An 11,600-nucleotide genomic window follows, 5' to 3' on the forward strand; every position below is an offset into this window, starting at 1 on the left:
TGTTTAGTGAAGCTTAATTAGCTTCCATATTTACAAAGAAGCTGATCAATAGCTGCTTGGGAGCTCTGTGTAGCCTAGTGAGTGTGGGACCAACTAGCAGGCTTTACTTTGTGGTGATCAGGCAGGGAGCTACTATCATGCTGAGGGATCCCCTAAATTCCTCAAGAGGAAAGTCATTTGTCTAGGGCCGTCCAAAGTCTTCAGAAAACAACAGGTTAACTTGCTTGCATTAAGGATGGACCACCAAGGGTCCTGGTGCAAGGATGGAGAGCCACCTATTCTGAATACAGATAGACTTGACGTTAAATGTCTTTAAACGTCTTATTTTCAACACAACCTCTTACTCCTGCTCCTTAAACTTTTTTTTTTCTTACTTCCTCATTCTTGCCCAGGTTCTAGAAGAAAGATGAGCCCCCTCCTCAGCTGAGGTGCCTAAACTATAGTTCCCTTCCTTTTGTGTCTTCGTCTGTCTTCCCCCTTCCAGAGATGTGTTCTGCCTCACCAGGAATGCACATTCCCAGATATTTCATGACTAGTGCATTCTCAGCACTCAGGTCTTAGCTCAGATATCACCTCCTTAGGAAGGAAGGTCCCCTATCTAAAGGAGCTCTCCATCCCCAGCCCCCCCAGCCCTCTCTGTTTTCTAGTCTTCATATGGCCTTTTTCACTCTCCATAATTACCTTGCTCATTTATTTATTGCTGTCTATCTCTCACCAGAATTCAAATTCCAGGAGAACTCAAATCTTGCCTGTTAAATTTTGAATTGTGTCATCAGATTTTAGGCCCCAGGCAAACAATTGGCATTTGGTAAATATCAGTTAAATGAATAAAATCACTCGTTTCTTTACACAGCAAATGTTCATTAAAAGCTTGCTACGTGCGTGCCTGGGTGGCTCAGTCCGTCAGAAGCGTCTGCCTTCGGTTCAGGTCATTATCCCGGAGTCCTGGGATCAAGCCCTGCATCAGGCTCCCTGCTTGGCAGGGAGCCTGCTTCTCCCTCTGTCCCTCACCCCACTCGTGCTCTCTCTCTCTCTCTCAAAGAAATAAATAAAATCTTTAAAAAATAAAAAAATGAAAATAAGAAAAAAAGCATGTTAGGGGCCACGAGTTGTGCCCATAAAGGAGAATTTCATCCATTTATGAAAAACGTCTCCTTGCTTCCCTAGCACTTTCTGCCATACCCTCCCTCTACCCCCACAAATAGACCCACACAGGCTGGCTCTGCCTTTGTGCCTTGCAGCCCAAAGAAAAGAAACCCAAAGATAGGGTGACCCTGTCCCCATGGCCAACTGCAATCAGCGGCGGCCCTGGCAGCTGGCCAGACAATGAAGGCCCAGTATTTCCTGGGCCCAGCCTAGTAAATCTTCAGCGGCAATAAAAGCACAGTCCAGTGAGCAATTAGAGAAAGGGGCCCAGGTGTCCCTGGAGGAGCTGGTTCCCATTTACAAGAACGTACAGATGCTGGCTAAGACACAGCCCTCCTCCTCGGCCTTGACTTTATCCCAGCAAACAGGCCCAACCTAGAGCTTTCCTCCGGACCCTGGCAGCTGGCTGGAAAATGAGTGTGATAGTAAACACATGTTGCTTCGCCTGTGACCTGACAAATCAGATTACCTGCCTCAGACACACACAGGGGCTTTACTGAGAGGCAACCTGGAAGTCCAGCTCTCTGAATGTACTCTAGTTCCTCGTTGGCATTTGTTGGGGGTCCCGAGTCACTCAGAAAGCATTGTAGTCACGTGGAACAAAAGTATCTTCTATTTATTTTATTGTCCCCTCTTCCAAAGGAGCTAACAGCAGCCTTGTTCTTGTCAAGGAGCCCAAACATTCTCATTCAAAGGCTGTATTTACAAACGAAGCAGAATGGCCATAAAACTGATGACCTTGCTGCTTCTGGAATCTCATAAAAAGTTTCCAAGCTGCTCCTCCCTGGAGCAAATAAGGGTGTTGCAGTTGCTAGTCCCCTGGCAGGGTTCCAGCTGGGGCTATTACATTCCTCCCTCATCAGTTTTCCTCTGAGCTCCAAATGCAGACTTGTCTGCTCGGCAGGGTGTTTAACTCTGGAGGTGCTGTTGCACTTGGAATATTCAAACCCAGAGGTGGGTTTGAAAAAAGAGAGAGAGAGAGAAGGGAGAAAAGAGGCAATATTGACTGAGAAGCAGTCATGTGCCAAGCACTATGCAAACGATTTCCCCACTCAAGCTAGCTAGCCACCACTGGAAGATTTGACCCATGTGCCCATGTATTGAAGACGTTTGTGGCAGACATTGCTCATCTTGTGGGGGTCGCTTGGATACTGTTTAATAAAATATATATATTTTCCAATGCCCGGTGCTGTAGAAGCAGTCAGGTGATTCAGATGAGGTCAGTGGGAAGCAGTGGACACGTGTATGGGTGGGTTTCTGGAAAGCTATTGTCTTACTGATAAAAAAAAAGTCCTACTTAGCTGGTATGTGTCTTTTGCCCTTTCTCACTTTCCTTCTTTGAATGAGGAGGTGAAACTTAGAGAAGCAGCACCTATCTTATGATCAGAAAGATGAAAGATGATAGAATAGTAAGAAGTGAAGAGCCTGGGGTATGGATGGCAAAATGGGAGTGCCCTCACCCTCCATTTGTGTGTGCTCAGGCTTCTTGTTGCCATGAAGAATTAGGGCCCTTCCTTGAGGTGGTGGACAGACTCAAAAGTGGTCCCCATGACCCCCAGCTACTGGTGGGCATGTCTTTGTGTGATCTACTCCCTTTGAATATGGTTGTGACTTGCTTTTAGCCAATAAAATATGGCAAAGGTGACGGGATGTCACTCCCATGATTGCATTAGGTTATGTAAGGCTTCATCTTGTTAGCAGACTTGCTCTAGAGAGTCTCGTTGCTGAATTAATAAAGTCAGTAGCCATGTTGGAAAAGTCCATATGGCAAAAAGATACAGGTGGCCTCTGGGAACTGTGGGAAGTGCCTACGAACTGCAGGAGGCTTCTAGGAAGTCTGAACAGCCTTTAGTTGCTGACAGTGGCCTCTAGGCAGCAAAAGCCAGGGCCCTCAGTCCTACAGCTACAAGGAAATATTCTCTGTCAATAACCTGAATGAGCCGGAAAGTAAACTCTTCCCCAGTTGAGCCACCAGATGAGAATGCAGCCCAGCTAACACCTTCACTGAAGCCTTGTGACACCCCGGGCAGAGGACCCAGCCAAGCCATGCCAAGATCCTTGATTCAGAAAAACTGTGAGATAATAAATGCATACACTTGTGGCAGCTTGTTATGCCACAACAAATCACTAATACACTCATTTACACTGCTGCGGTCAGCTTTCTGTTATGTGCAGATACAGCTGGCGGAGACACAAATGAGCATTTAGGGACACCTTCTGAAAGCGTTGAGAGATGGGTGTTGATTTTTAGAGAAGGCTGAAGAGCAGGGATTGTTGGCAGAGGAAGAGAAAACCAAGGTTCTAGATTATTCTTCAAATAGAACAGAGTCTTCTCATTTAAAAGGCTTTTTAGCTGCTGACTATATATAGCTGCTTTTCAAACTATCACAGTGATTAAGGACTAGAAAAAAGAACATTTGTTAAATAACCCTTTGGGATACGTCTTTGACTGAACTAAAGCTGGAAGAACAAACAATATATTCCTCTCCTTATGGCTTTTAGTTTTCTTGGAGGTAGTTTTGTAACTGGAAAATAACAGTACCAACTGGCATCCCTTGAGTACTTTCTATGTACAAAGTGCTGTGTTGAGCCCTTCACCTACATTACCTCTTTGTGCTCACAGCCATCCAACAAGCTAGGAATGATTAGTACTCCCACATGACAGATGAGAACACTGAGATTTGGAGAGGTTAAGATAGGTCAGTAGGCAGTCTGGCTCCATACCCAGCATGCTTAAACACTGTGCTAGTCATTCATTTGTAAAAGATGGAAAACAGAGAAAAATAGTAGTAAGAAGGGGAGGAAAACTTTTCCATTCTCCAGATGCCTGGGAACAAGCATGAATAATTTTTTAATCTCTTTCCTAACAACACAGAGATTAGACTACATCTACAAATAAGGATGCATCCTACATCCTTGTTTTTTTAGTTAACATACTGGTCACATTTACTTATGTTATTCAAAGCTCCTTTTGAGTATAGGCTTCCTTATATTCCATGACCTGGATATGCCATCATTTACTAAGTCTTTCCTTCTCCTAATACAATTTGAAATGCTTTCTACTTAGGACTATTACGAAAAAAGCTTCAATTAGTATCTTTGTGCATAAAGTTCTTTCTATATTTTGAGTTTGGGTTAGAATCCTCCAAGTAGTGTGACTGAATCAGAAAGGATGAGCACACTTAAGGCCACTGACACTCCATGCCCAGTTGGCTCTAACTCAAAGATGCCACTGTGAGACTTCGGAAACAAGAGAATGGAGACATGTCTCTTGAGTAGGAAGGGCCCCTCCCTTGAACATTCCTGTGGGTTAGTTTCTTCAAAAGTGACATGAGGGGCTATTTACCTTTAGAAGGCTAGATTTTTATTGTCATTGGGAATACGGTGCCCCTTCCAGAAGCTATAAAATTCAAGCCTGATATTTGGTAAACTTCCCTGGTGTTTGTGTTTCATAAACTGTCTCGTGGCCACAGGCTCAGCCCTTTTTATATGTTTCTAAATAAACACCAGGGCCCGCACACTGCCTCTGGTGTGAGCAGACCCCCGAGATCTCCCAGCCTTTTCATTCTCATTGGTACCCACCATGTTTTCCATTTTTTCCAGCTGTTCGAAAAAACAAAATGTCTCTAACCCCAGAGGCACAAAAATATGCTTCATTGTTGAGGTAAAATAACTGAAACTTTAAAAAAAAATTCAGTATGGTGGCTAAATTACCTGAGAAACCAGTTTTTCATCCCATCTGCTGCAGACATATTTTGAATTCAGGTGATGGACCAGATAGTGGAATGGAATGGAATCTTAGGCACCTAATAATGAAAATAGTTAACGTTTGCCAAACACTGATCACGTGCCAGGCACCGGGCTAAGCACTTTGCATAGGTTGTTTCCTTTAACATCAGCACAATGCTATCAGGTTGATAGACTTATTACCTCTATTTCAGATGGGAAAATGAAAGGACAGAGAAGTAATAACTTTCCAAGGTCACAGAGCTATTCAGCCACATCGTTAAAGCCAAAAGAAGTCTCGGAGACCAGGGCGGTCTTAAATTCAGCTCTGGGCCTCCAGGGACAACTGTGAGGGAAAGAGCTGACCAAGAAGGAAGAGCTAGAGAGAAAAGCTCCTACCCACCCCACCTTTCTCCCCCTTTCATGGCAGGTGGAATAATGCCCCCCCCAAAGATGTCACTGCTCTAACCTCCAGAGCCTGTTACATGTTGCCTTATATCACCAAAGGGACTTTACATGTGATTAAGTTAAGGACCCTGAGACAAGGAGCTTACCCAGGATTATCCAAGGGGGTCCAATCCAATTACTCAGGGCCCTAAAAATGAAGAACTTTTCCCAGCTGCGTTCTGAGGGAGCTGTGCTTACAGAACAATGGTCAGAGGGAGGCAACGTTGCTACCTTTGAAGATGGAGGAAGGGCCGTGAGCCAAGAACTGTCGCCTCTCAAAGCTGGAGGAGGCAGCAAAATGGATGTTCCCCTAGAGCCTCCGGAAACGAACGCATCCCAGCCGACAATTTGATTTTTGCCCAGTGAGACCCCTCAGACTTCTAATTCATGGAACTGTAACATAATAGATTTGTGTTGCTTTAAGACACTAACTTTATGGTAATTCGTAACGGCAGCAACAGAAATCTAGAATATCCCTGCTTTAGTCAGTCCCTCCACTATAAGGTTTTTTTGTGATATTTCAATTTTCCTGTTAAAAGAAAAAACAAGTTGAAAACTGATTCTTCTATCTCTTCTTTTTGTTTTGTTTTAGAGGAGAAATGTCAGTGCCCAGAGAGAGACACGCTTTGCCCTTGATCACACAGTGGCAAGGCAACTGGCCCACTCCTCTCAAGTGCTCAGAGAGCTCCTCCTCTGGACAGGGCTGTAACTGTGGGCTTTGCCACATGTCCCAGCACTAAATATGTGACGAAGAGCATTTGTCACTCAGCCACTCAACAAGAATCTACCAGGATGGATCAGGCACCGCGGAGCCTTGGCAATGAGGAGGGGCACACACCCCGGTCCCCCCGCTGGGAAGCACGGGAGTTACACGAAGTGACTATCGCTCTGTGATAAGCAGAATGTGAAAAAGCACAGCGAAAGGCTGCCTTGCCCAGTCCTGGGGGCCGGCAAAGCGTTGCAGAGGTAATGACACCTAAGTGGGGGCCTGAGGGTAAGTGGAAGTTGGCCAGGCACGGAAGGGAAAGAAGAGTGTTCTGTGCAGAATGATAGCAGTGCAAAGGTGAGGAGAGAAGAAATGGCAGCTTCTACACGTCGAGAATGTACCTAAGTGGGATTCAAAGAGAAGGGGGTGGGGAGAGGTGAGACTGGAGACGAAAGTCAGGGTGAGTCCAAAGGGCCTTGCGAGCTAAGTTAAAAATTCACCTGAGTTTGCCTTCTATGAACACTCATTACCCATCGACAATGGGAAGCCATGGAAAGTCTCCCTGATGCATGCTGATATGAAGCACAGGGCTGGGACAGAGCAGGGACGGAGTTAATATGTATGCAGAGTGCAATAGGAGAAAGGAGGAGGGACTGTCTAGCTCTGCCTGTGGGGGATGGGAGGGTCACAGAGTCAGTGAAGACCTGGGACTTGAAGGATGAGTATTTTCTTTTGACATCCACTGATGGTCTTTGGAATCTATCACACTCCAATAGACTTTCCTGCCTTGAAAATCCTGCAAATCCACACCTCTATCTCTGGGTTTTTAATTTTGTATTAACGATGTGCCTTCATAGTGTAATGCTTAACTAGCATTCTAAGTGTATATGGCACTTAGCACCATTCCCTGCTCCCAATAAACTTCTCCATGGCCAGCAGAACATCAGTTTTATTCAAGACAGCAAGGTGTCCAGACCTGACGGGGTTGAATCATAATGGGTCTAAGTCAAACATTGCTATTTCATCAACATTTGCCAGCCACTCATTTTCCCAGACTCCCTCACAGCTAATGTGACCCAGTGCTGATTAATAATATTCTGGTGAATTACACTTAGTGTAAGTCAGCTGGGAAACTTCTGAGATATTTTTGTTCCTTCGCTGACAAAACACCACAGTCATTCCAGGAAAAGGATACTTTATCACATCACGCCCCTACCCCTGCCACCTTTCTACCTTTGAATATGATTGTGATGTCTGGAGATGTGGCAGCCATCCTGCAGCCATGAGGCAACCAGCAAAAGAATCAATGACCTACATACCTCAAGAGGATAGAAAAGTGCCTGGCATCTCTATGGCACTACTGATCTTCTATTCTCATTTTAGACTACGTACCTCTAGACTTTCTATAATGTGAAATAATCAAACATCTTTATTGCTCAGGCCACTATCAGTCAGATTTTTTGATGCTTGTTGTCCAATATATCCTAAATTATGAAGCTGTTTCCAGAAAGAGGACCACCTTTCTTCTTACTAGAATTATGAAGTTCTGAGACTGTTAACAAAGTGATAGTCTATGACCAACTAGCTACATGAAGATGTAAGATAACATTTCTCCAATCCTAGAAGCAGAAGACTTCCTTCCTCCAATCCTCATTTGCTCTTCTGATTTTATGCCTCCAAATATTACCCATTGCTTCATTGCCATTTTCATTTGACTAGCTCTGTGTTCAAGGTGGCCCCTCTGGAGGGTCTGGCTGGTTAGGAAATTTGAACTTGTCAAAAATCAGAGTCAGATTCTCCTTGGCAACTGCAAAGGTAAGCTGTCACCAGCCCTGTCAACAGTCACAGCAGAAAGAGAGCTATTTATTCATCTAAGACCTCCATGAGTCACAGTCTAAACATTCTATGAACCCTCCTTTGGCAAGTCATACCCTGCCCCAGTCTCTGGAGAGAGTGCTTCCCACCCAGCGCCACTTCAACACAACAGACTCTTGGCGTTTGGCTGTCTAATCTTTGGGCTGCACAAGTGGTCATGTTATTAATGACTCTGAGTCATGTTTTAGAGCATTCCATCTGGAATGTGTGTGTAAAAAGTAGGAGGAGGATAGAGGTCTACTCTGTCCTGGGCAAGATATGAGTCTTCCTATGGCTAGGCCTCTGCCTAACTGTATCCCCTTCAAAATACAACCCATTCCTTATATGACAAGAATTCAAGTCTCTCCATCTTTTGGTGACCCCCTCTTTTAAATACTCTCTTATTTGTCAGTGTCAATCAGGACTCAAAGAATTTAACCAGTCCCAGGTTGGTCTGCCCAGTGTCGAGTGCGAGGGAGATGGAAGAGAGGAGCTCTCACCTTCTTAAATTTTAGACATGAGTCTTCAAGTAGAACTTTTCAAGTTTGTTTTGAAGCTCTGCTCAGTCCCCACTTATACAGTGAATGTGACTATCCCTTTTGGAGTAAGGAAACGCTTAAGCCTTAATGACACAATTCATGGACTGCTTCACTCTTTACCAACTCTTAACACTTTTTTGTCCAAGAAAGGGGGTTCTAATCTTCCTTCCCACCTCTAAGTGATGATTAGAGCATTGCTTGAGGTGTTCTATTTGCATAACAACCTTGAGTAAAATGTTACAAGGACACCAGGACAGACAGACTTCCTCCAGAGCCCTGGGCCAAATGCTGTAGAACATAGACGAACAGGCATCCACAGAGAAGACTTCTCAGGCAAGGATGCCATTCAATGGAAGGAGAAATTTAAAGTTCCAAGGTTCTGTCCTGAAATGCCATTAATTCTCAGTGGATTGGTCATATTTGTGAGGGACCCTGCATGGTGCTACTCAAGAGTCCTCTAACCTAAAATCTTGCCTGCACTGCCCTTGAAATCCCAAAGCTGGTCAGGAAAGCTCTCCCCAGGAGCAGGTGGCCAAAGTTAGTGGAGGGAGAGAAGGCATACCAACTCTTTGTTTAAAACCTCTAAGTGGGAGAAATGACAATAGCCAGCAAAATGTTCTGGTTACCAATCAGACCATAAGAGCCTTCCAGGACCCTGCCAGGGAAGAAGAAAGGATGTGGAAGAGAAAGCTCAGGAGCCCAAAAAGCATGCTAAGAGAGAAAGCCAAGGAGTCAGAAATCACTGGTGCAGCCCTCCTGTTTTCTAACTACTTGACCAACTAGTTACTCCATTTTCCTAAAACCAGGATTCTTCATCTATAAATGGAGAAAATAAGTCCTAATATAACAGGCTTGTGGTAGACATTAAAGAGGATTACATGTTCACAGCTCCTGACCCACAGTAGGTATTCAATACATGCAAATACTATTATCACCATCTGCACAGGGCCTGAGAACCCAAGTCAGTTTTCCTTCCCCCCCCCCACCCCTCACCTGAATGTTTGCCCCCAGGCTGGGGTGGCCAGGGAATTCCAAATTTTATCTGGCTGCCTTCCAGTGCTGAATGTACTACCTGCACCCCATCTCCACCCTCTGTCTTTAACACCTGGCACTCTTACACCACCACGTACCTTCTTTTTCATAAATTCAGATCATTAATCTCTACCTGGGCTTATCTGGAAACTTCCTCACTCAGATCTTGACCTTCTCTGGATTCAATGAAGCTTTTCAGATTTTATGTATAATCCCTATCCTGCCTGACCTCATTGGACGTTGCTTCTGGACTCTCTGGCAAATGATTCCAAGTAGCCATCATGGACTCTGGCCTGGGCTTATCTTACCAGCTCTTCTGGTTTCCTGCTTCCTTAATAGCTAGCCTTATCAGGTCCTCAAGTTCCTAAACCAAGGCCACAGCTAACCAAGGAGCTGGCTTCCTGGTTCAGCAGCCAAAGCCCTAGGTTCAGAAGGCTGGCATAGAACTGGTGCTCAGGTATAGACAATCCGAGTACAGAGAATCCAATGGTCTCGTGTCCATGTTCATTTATAGCTCATCACTGGAATGGGGCTGAGGCTCTACCTGCAATATGGCTACTAAAACCTCATAAAGGGGCGCCTGGGTGGCACAGCGGTTAAGCGTCTGCCTTCGGCTCAGGGCGTGATCCCAGCGTTCTGGGATCGAGCCCCACATCAGGCTCCTCCGCTATGAGCCTGCTTCTTCCTCTCCCACTCCCCCTGCTTGTGTTCCCTCTCTCGCTGGCTGTCTCTATCTCTGTCGAATAAATAAATAAAATCTTAAAAAAAAAAAACCTCATAAAAAATGGTCATCGCCTCTGATCAAAGGACAAGAAAATTGCTCTTTGACAGACAAATATGAATGTGGAAGTAACTCTGAAAACTATCAATTACCCTGACCTGAAAAAGACTTTCAACAAATAATGCAGCTTATCTGAAGAACCCAGAGAATAAACCTATCCCAAACCAGCTTCAGGCTGTGATTGAATTAATAAATTCAGTCAATTCAGTGAATTGATTAAAATTGATTAAGTTATTGATTAAATAAATTCATCTTCTTGGGACCACGATAAAAAGAAACTCACTGACTGCCCACTATTTGCCAGACATTTTCTCATGTAATCCGTGCAACGCTATAACCTAGACGGTGCCATTTTTCACATAAGCTATGAAACTCAGATCAGATTAGAATAATTTACCCTGGCAGTCACACATCAAGTGATCAAGTCGGGATTCAAATCCGTATCTGCCTCCAAGCCCAGGATCTCTGCACTCCCATTCCCCAACACTAGCCATAAACATGGAAAGCTTACCTTCTGACAGCACAGTTACCATGGTCAGACCTCAGGTTTCCCCTCGGCAGCCATTCCACCCTCCTCCTTCCCCACTGAACTGTTGAAATCCTGGCCAGCTGGCAAGCATTGGGGTGTTTTCTCTTCTTAAACCCCTCCCCAACCCATGCACTCCCTACCTGGAAAGAAAGTAGAGTATAGCAGAGTCATACACCCATTCCAGAGCCAGGCAGGCTGCGTTCAAATCCTGGCTCCGCCACTTACCATCCGTGTGACCCTGAGCGAGGCGTTTAGCCTTCCTGCACTTCCAGTGTCCTCGTGCGTAAAATAGCAGCAGTAATAGTAACCTATCCCACACACTGTTGCGGAGCTCTTATAAGCACTGACACATGGTAAGGGCTCAGTAACTTCTAGGGACTGTTACTACAAGTCAACGTGACAACACTTCGATGAGGTCTTATTCAATTTCATTGCACAAACGAAGGAACCGAGGCAGGAAACAGTTACTATCATGTCCACGGTCACATCCTCATCAGAGGCAAGGCTACGATGAGAAAGTTGCTCATCCAGGCCTTCTCCTGCTCACTGAACCGAGAGGCAGAAGAAGCAATTAAACCATTGATGCAAGGCGTAATCTCTCCCTGCAGTTCACCCTGTTACATGAACCACGGTGAAGTCACCACAAACATCCATTTATTTATAAACCTACAACGTTAACCTCTTCACTTAAAAGCCTCTTGGAAACTGGCTGGTTAAACACATTTCAGATTCTATCAGAGAAACAAGGTCACACTGACATCTTGTCTCCATATGCCTTTAAAACCTGTTCAGAGTCCCCTAATCCCTCAACAAGGGACGTTCCCCCACACTCCGTTCTTC

The 11,600-nt window shown here is 44.9% G+C and overlaps 1 long non-coding RNA gene across 6 annotated transcripts in view; it reads right to left on the reverse strand.

Moving 5' to 3' along the window:
* LOC130544642 (uncharacterized) overlaps positions 1-11,327 on the reverse strand; it is a 134,458-nt gene extending 123,131 nt beyond the window's left edge. For 5 of the 6 annotated variants that reach the window (XR_008961068.1, XR_008961067.1, XR_008961066.1 and 2 more), the window contains exon 1: positions 9,549-10,135. This is a non-coding gene — a long non-coding RNA (uncharacterized LOC130544642). Of the gene's footprint in view, positions 1-9,548; positions 10,136-10,742 lie in introns of those variants that run through there. The other variant, XR_008961064.1, reaches the window with a different exon arrangement.
* Positions 11,328-11,600: the final 273 nt, after the last annotated feature.

The sequence above is a fragment of the Ursus arctos genome, unplaced genomic scaffold (assembly GCF_023065955.2).
Source record: "Ursus arctos isolate Adak ecotype North America unplaced genomic scaffold, UrsArc2.0 scaffold_23, whole genome shotgun sequence".
NCBI classification, from domain to species: Eukaryota; Metazoa; Chordata; class Mammalia; order Carnivora; family Ursidae; genus Ursus; species Ursus arctos.